Below are 6,000 nucleotides of genomic sequence, written 5' to 3'. Positions count from 1 at the left end.
TAGAGGCGTGAGCCACCACGCCCGGCCTTATTCTCATTTTACAGCTTAGCTTGGGGCTTACTCAGGGGTCCCCAGCAGGGCCTGGGCTGAGTCGGGCTCACCCTGGGTGCATCCTCCGTATCTCCTCCCGGCGTTTGATCTTGTTGATTCCTGGCTGGTACGAGGGCCTGGTGGCCACAGTCTCAACTGAGCATAGCAGCACTGCTGCTATGGGTCTCCAGCTCAGGGAGGCCCCTTCCGGGATCTGGGCCTGAGTTCTCATGGCCTTGTAGCTTGATTTTTCCCCTTCCATCCAGAAAGCATTGGGCAGGGGGTAAGGGGAAGTCACAAGCCACATCTGCAGACACTGCAGAGCCCCTGGGTACACTCAGGAGCCATACACAGAGGACCAACCTGTTGGCCTGGACACCTGCCTGTCCTCCCCTGGATGGCAGAAGCCTTTGGTGGCTCTCCAAGTGCTGCTGCCATTGTGCGGGTGGTGACATCCCACCCCAGTCTCAAGCCAGATCTAGTCTGTGCCTATCCTAACAGCTTTGTGTTAAAGTCATGTCCGTGCCACCCTCCTGGTCCGCAACTGCCCTGTTCTCCAGTGACTGCCACAGTCCCCTCGCCAGTGTCTAGCCTCCCCTCCAGCCCTGCCCCAGCCTGTCACCACATAGCAGCACAGGCCTGTTTCTCAACCTGTTGGATTACCCCCACCTGCTCAGAACCTCCAAGAGCTCCCCAATGCACTTCTTACTCAGAGCACAAGCCCAGGTGATTGGGTGACCAGGACCCAGCTCCCCACCCCCGCCTCATACCCCACCCCACCCATGCCCCACATCCCTCCCCACCCCACCCCACATCCCACATCGTTCACCCACGCCAGTGCCTGCTCAGCTGTTACCAGGCTGGCTTCTGCTGCACCTTCTGCCCCAGGGCCCTTGCACCTGCTGTTCCCACTGTCTTAACCTTCTGCCCCTGTGTCTCCAAGGCTTGCTCTGTCACTTTCTTTGAGTCTCCGCCCCAATATCCCTGGCTCAGGAAGCCTTCCGTGACCCTTCCTTATGCAAGAGCCACATGGCCATTGGCAACAGGCACCCGGACCCCATCCTGACACTGGTCCACCCTTGGCTTCCATTAGCACAGTCTCCCACTTTTCCCACTGTCTCATCACTGGCCCATTGGGGTGCCTGGCACAGAGCAGGTGCCCTGAGGACTCTCAGAATTAGAGCCTAGGCTCCATCTGTCTCCACCCTGTTTCCTGTGCCCCGTCCCCCGCACCTGCCCGAGTTCTAGTGCCTCTTCCCCGTCCTCAGAATGTCCGGGGAGCTCCGTCAGCAGAAAGGGAAGTAGCAGGTGGGGGGCCTCAGGTGCCTTCCTGGTGCTGCTGTTCAGGTCAGCCCTTGGCCAGGACTGTTGGGCTGAGAAGACCCCAGCAGGACCCGGAGCCTTTCACCAGCCCAGCACAGGCTCTCTTGGCTGTGCTGCCGGGACAGTTCCCCAGAGTCAGAGTGCGCCCCTGCACCTCTGCGGCAGGAGGACAGCCAGAAGGCTTCCCTGCCCACTCTCTCGCTTGCATCTCTCCTGTCAACACAGAAGAGAGGTGCAGAACAGCCTTTGGTGAGACGGCCGGTGGTGCTGCTGTCTCGGGAGGAAGCCGCTTTCATTGTCTGAAGAGCAGTTCACTGGGGGCAAGAGAAACCATCTGATTTCTGTCCGGTCCTCTGCCTTCCTGGGGCAGGGCTCACCGGTGAGGGAGGACTTTCCTGCTCACTGGGAGCCTCCGTGGTCCCCCCCAGACACCCAAGTCCCAACAGTGGGGTTGGAGAAGACCTGGTCAGGCCCCTGGCCTTGTGGCTTATGTGCAGCAGATGATAAAGGCCCCATGAAGACACGTGCGCTCAGTGGGATGGCTGGTTAGGGCTGCTTCTACTGGAGGGATGGGGCTGAGGAGGAAACGAGGGAGTGGGGGACCCTCAGGGGTCGGGGGGGTGACAGGAAACCCTGCCTGCTGGGGCCTGCACCCTCACCTCCACCCAAGGGGGCCCTGTCTTGTGAAGCTGCCCCAACACCTGGCCTCAGAGGGCTTGTGGTCCAGCAGGCAGCACAGGGAGGACGTGGCAGAGGTGAAGAGCGGTGGTGTGTGTGCAGGGCGGTGGGGGGTGTGTGTGTGGGTGACCGACGGGGCCGGGTGTTTGTGCTGGGCGGTGGGGGCGTGTGTGCGGGGTGGCGGGGTGGGGGGTTTGTTTGTGGGGGCGGGCGGGGGCGTGTTTGTGCGGGACGGGGGTGTGTGTGCGGGGGCAGCGTGGGCGTGTGGGGGGCGGCGGGGGGCGTGTGTGCGAGGGCGGCGGGGGATGGTGTGTGTGGAGTGGCGGGGGGGGGGGGGGGGGAGCCTGTGTAGGGGGCAGCGGGTGGGAGGGGTGTGCGGGGCGGCCGGGGGTGTGTGTGTGGGAGACCGACGTGGACCAGTGTTTGTGCTGGGCGGTGGGGGTGTGTCTGCGGGGTGGCGGGCGTGGGGGGATGTTTGTGCGGAGGCCGGTGGGGGCGTGTTTGTGCGGGGGCGGCGGGGGCGTGTGGGGGTGGCAGGGGGGTGTGTGCGGGGCAGGCGGGGAGTGTGGGGGGCGTGTGTGCGGGGCGGTGGGGGCCTGTGGGGAGGGCAGCGGGTGGGAGGGGTGTGCGGGGTGGGAGTGTGTGTGTGCGGGGCGGTGGGGGCACGCCCAGGGCCATGGCCTCCGGACCAGAAAGGCAGAGACTGACTCGGGCTGGGCTCTTTTTTTTTTTTTTTTTTTTTTTTTTTTGCCTTTTTTCCTAAATCGAGGTGAGATTCACATAACCTGACAGCAACCACTGTCAAGTGAACAGCTCCGTGGCATTTAGCACATTCCGGGCTGTGCGTCCGTCCGCGGAGACCAGCTCCCAAGCGGCCTTCGTCCCCGCCCACTGTCTCCCCTGCTTCCCAGTGATCAGGATTCTCCCGGCAGCGCCTCCTCCATGCCCTGCGCCAGGCCCCCTCTTTGTTTTCTGAGTGCTGGTTCCTTCCTTCCATCATAATCCGTGGATGCATTTCAGGGTGTCAGGTTTCGCTCCCATCAGTCCTAGAGAGAGGCTCCAGGAAAGCCCTGGCTGCTCCCACGGCCCCCTTGTTAGGGCCCTGCTCTGTGCCAACCTGAGCGGGCCGAGAGTGGAGCCGCTGAGCCAGCCCTTGCGATTGGGGGCTAAGCTGGGCCCACCAGCCTCACCCTGGGCCCTGGGTGCAGCCCCCAAACTTATAGAAGAAGCCATGCCCAGTGTTTCACCAATTGGGGTTTTTGCCTGGTACCTCCAACTTGGGGTTCAAATTGAGCCCATTGCCCCCCCTTTTTTTTTTTTTACTAAAATAGTCCCGATCCTGTAGCCCCCAGGCTGCTCCAGGGGCCAGCCTCCTCCTACTGTAGGAAGTCAGCCCAGGAGCCCAGGGTGGTGCCTGCTGAGTCGTGGAGAAGAGTGAGGGGCCAGGGTCCCCAGAGTCCAGGGAACAAGGGCTGTGCACAGCAAAATGGCCCAGAACACTGGACAGGGCCTCACCCACCTGTCCACCCAGAGACTGAGGCCACATTCCAGCCAAAGCCCCACTCGGAACATCAGGCCTTGGCAGGTCCCTGGGGAGTCCACATTGAACACCACCCCTCGGGGTCCTGAGGCAGCTCTGGGGGAAGCCACCTCCGCTTTGGTTCTGGAGCCAGCTCCTAGAACGTGTGCAGTTTGCAAGGCCAAGCCCAGCTGGCCCCACCCCCACCACCAGCTGCACTGGGTGCGGTTCCACCCACCTGCAGGACAATGGGAGATGCAGGCAGGTGTTTGTGACTCTGCAAGGCCCTGCGTCTCCTGAAGAGCTGGACCGGGCCCCTGGTCACTCCCCCACTGCCATTTCTTTCTTTAGGGCAGTTATTCTAGTGAATGGGTTCAAAGCCTGGGCCAGACCGCCCTGGGCTCTCCACCCCTTGGGGGGTCCCCATCCTGTCTAGGATCCTGCTGGGTAACAGGGCACTTCCGTGGGCCTCAGATGCCAAGGACACCTGGCATCCTGGTGGCTGTTTTGGGCGTCACTGCTGTGACCACTGTGAAGCCAGTGTGCTGATCCTGGCAGCTCGTGCCTCTACCTGCTGGGCTGACTTTTGAGGCCTGTGTCCACACCAGGCACTGGGCTGCGTGGACGGGACAGGGCTAGCTCCAGGAGGCTGGAAGGACCCAGCTTGCCCTGCAGTGAAACTGTCCCTCTGTGCTCAGAGATATCCCTCCCAGCCTGAGCTGCTGACCTCGCCCACTCCTCAGCCTTGGTCCCCCCACCCACACTGTTCCTTGCAGCACACTGGGCTCTCCCTGAGCTGCTGACATAGGGCCTCTGCACCCATAGCTCCTCTGCCAGCACCCCTGTCTGTCTGCAGGGGCAGGTGAGCTCCAGCTCATCCCCAAGGCCCAACTCAGGCCTTCAAGGAAGCTGTCGCCGAGCTCCGGTGGATCTCCCAGCACCAGGCTCCCTCCTCAGCGCCCTTGATGTAGCTGAACTTACATCCCCCCGCCCCCCTGGACGAGGAGGCACCACTTGCTGGAGGAGCCAGGAACCGGGTGGACACAGCAGAGACCTCTGCGGGTTCCCTGAAGGGCCAGATTTTGGGCCCAGCTGGCCCAGAGATTAAGTGGCCAGCAGGGCTGCACGTGAGGCCCTCCATCCTTCTGGGGTATGTGGGTGGGCTGGCACCCCCGACTCCCAGGAGGGGCAGGAAGGCACCTGGCCCCGTTGAGAACAAGGTCACTGGCCCTCTGCTCCTCTGGGGCTCCTGTTCTAGTAGCAGGGGTGGCAGGCTGGTTAAAAAAGAGACCCAGGTCTGCCATGGAGGAGGCAGGAGGTGGCGAAGGAAGAGGCTGGGCCAGGACTGCATCTCAGAGCTGGCGGCTGAAGGGGAGCCTCTTGAGGTCTGGCTGCAGGGGAGAGGGCTCTATGAGACCCGCTGGGTTCTCTCCCTGGGGTCCAGTGAGGGTGGGAGTGGTGGTGGAGGGGCTGTGAAGGTGGAGCCAAAAGGAACGAGGAGGGTTGGGAGGGAAGAGGAGTGTTCAGACTGAGGATCGGGCAGGTGGGCCCGTGAAGGCCACCCTATGTCCTGGGATAGGGAAGATGAGGATGAATGGACTGCTGTGGCCATCGAGGTAGGGACAGGCAGTTGCTGCTGGGTTCTCAAGTGTCCAGGGGATCAGGGCCAGACTGGGCTTGGGTCAATGATGCAGGGATGGTCTCTACGACTGGACAAGGTCGCTGGGGGCTGGAGGTCACTTGGGGTAACCATTGCTCCAAATCCGCCCCCGGTTCCTGGTCCTGTCTTAACCTCTTGCATCTGGCCACAGCTGCTTTGCCCTCCTCCACCTTCTTCTAGTGGCTCTGGAGCCTCGCTGCTCTCCTGGGCTTTTGTATCTCCTGGATGCACCTCTGCCCACCCTCCATCCCTGGAGATCCCCAGGGCAGAGCAGCTGCCTCTAGGAAAGGTGGAACCATTGGAATCACAGGGTCCCGAGGCCAGACCTGCTGAATCCAAATCTCAGGCAACCAGTGTGCACGATAGAGTCCACGATGGAGTCTGGGGGGCAGCCCCTGAGCCCAGCCCATCCTCTGCTCCAAGCTGCAGGTGCTGGGACCTGCTGGTGCCTGTGGAGGCGGCTCAGGATCTGGCCCTGGGAGGAAAGGGAGCCTCTTGGTCATCTGAAGGTGTTGTGGCACAAGGGTGAGTGAGAGAGAAGAGCATCCTCCGCCCAGGGTGGCGGAGGTGGCGGGAAGGTCCCCACCATGAGAAGAGGGATGTGGCATGTGGGGCCCCTCTGGGCTGGGGGTGCAGACAGTGCAGCACAGGTGCCAGCAGAGCCCTTTCCTCCAGGTGCCCACAGTCAGGCCACACTCCACCTGTCCACCCTGGCGCACCCCAGTGGGATGAATGCCGCCCCCACGCCCTGTGCATAGGGACCTCTGGGGCGGGGAGGAGGCCCTGAGGT

The sequence above is a fragment of the Rhinopithecus roxellana genome, chromosome 16 (genome assembly GCF_007565055.1).
Source record: "Rhinopithecus roxellana isolate Shanxi Qingling chromosome 16, ASM756505v1, whole genome shotgun sequence".
Classification (NCBI taxonomy): domain Eukaryota; kingdom Metazoa; phylum Chordata; class Mammalia; order Primates; family Cercopithecidae; genus Rhinopithecus; species Rhinopithecus roxellana.
The sequence above is the reverse complement of the archived record's forward strand: the minus strand, read 5'-3'. Positions refer to the sequence as shown.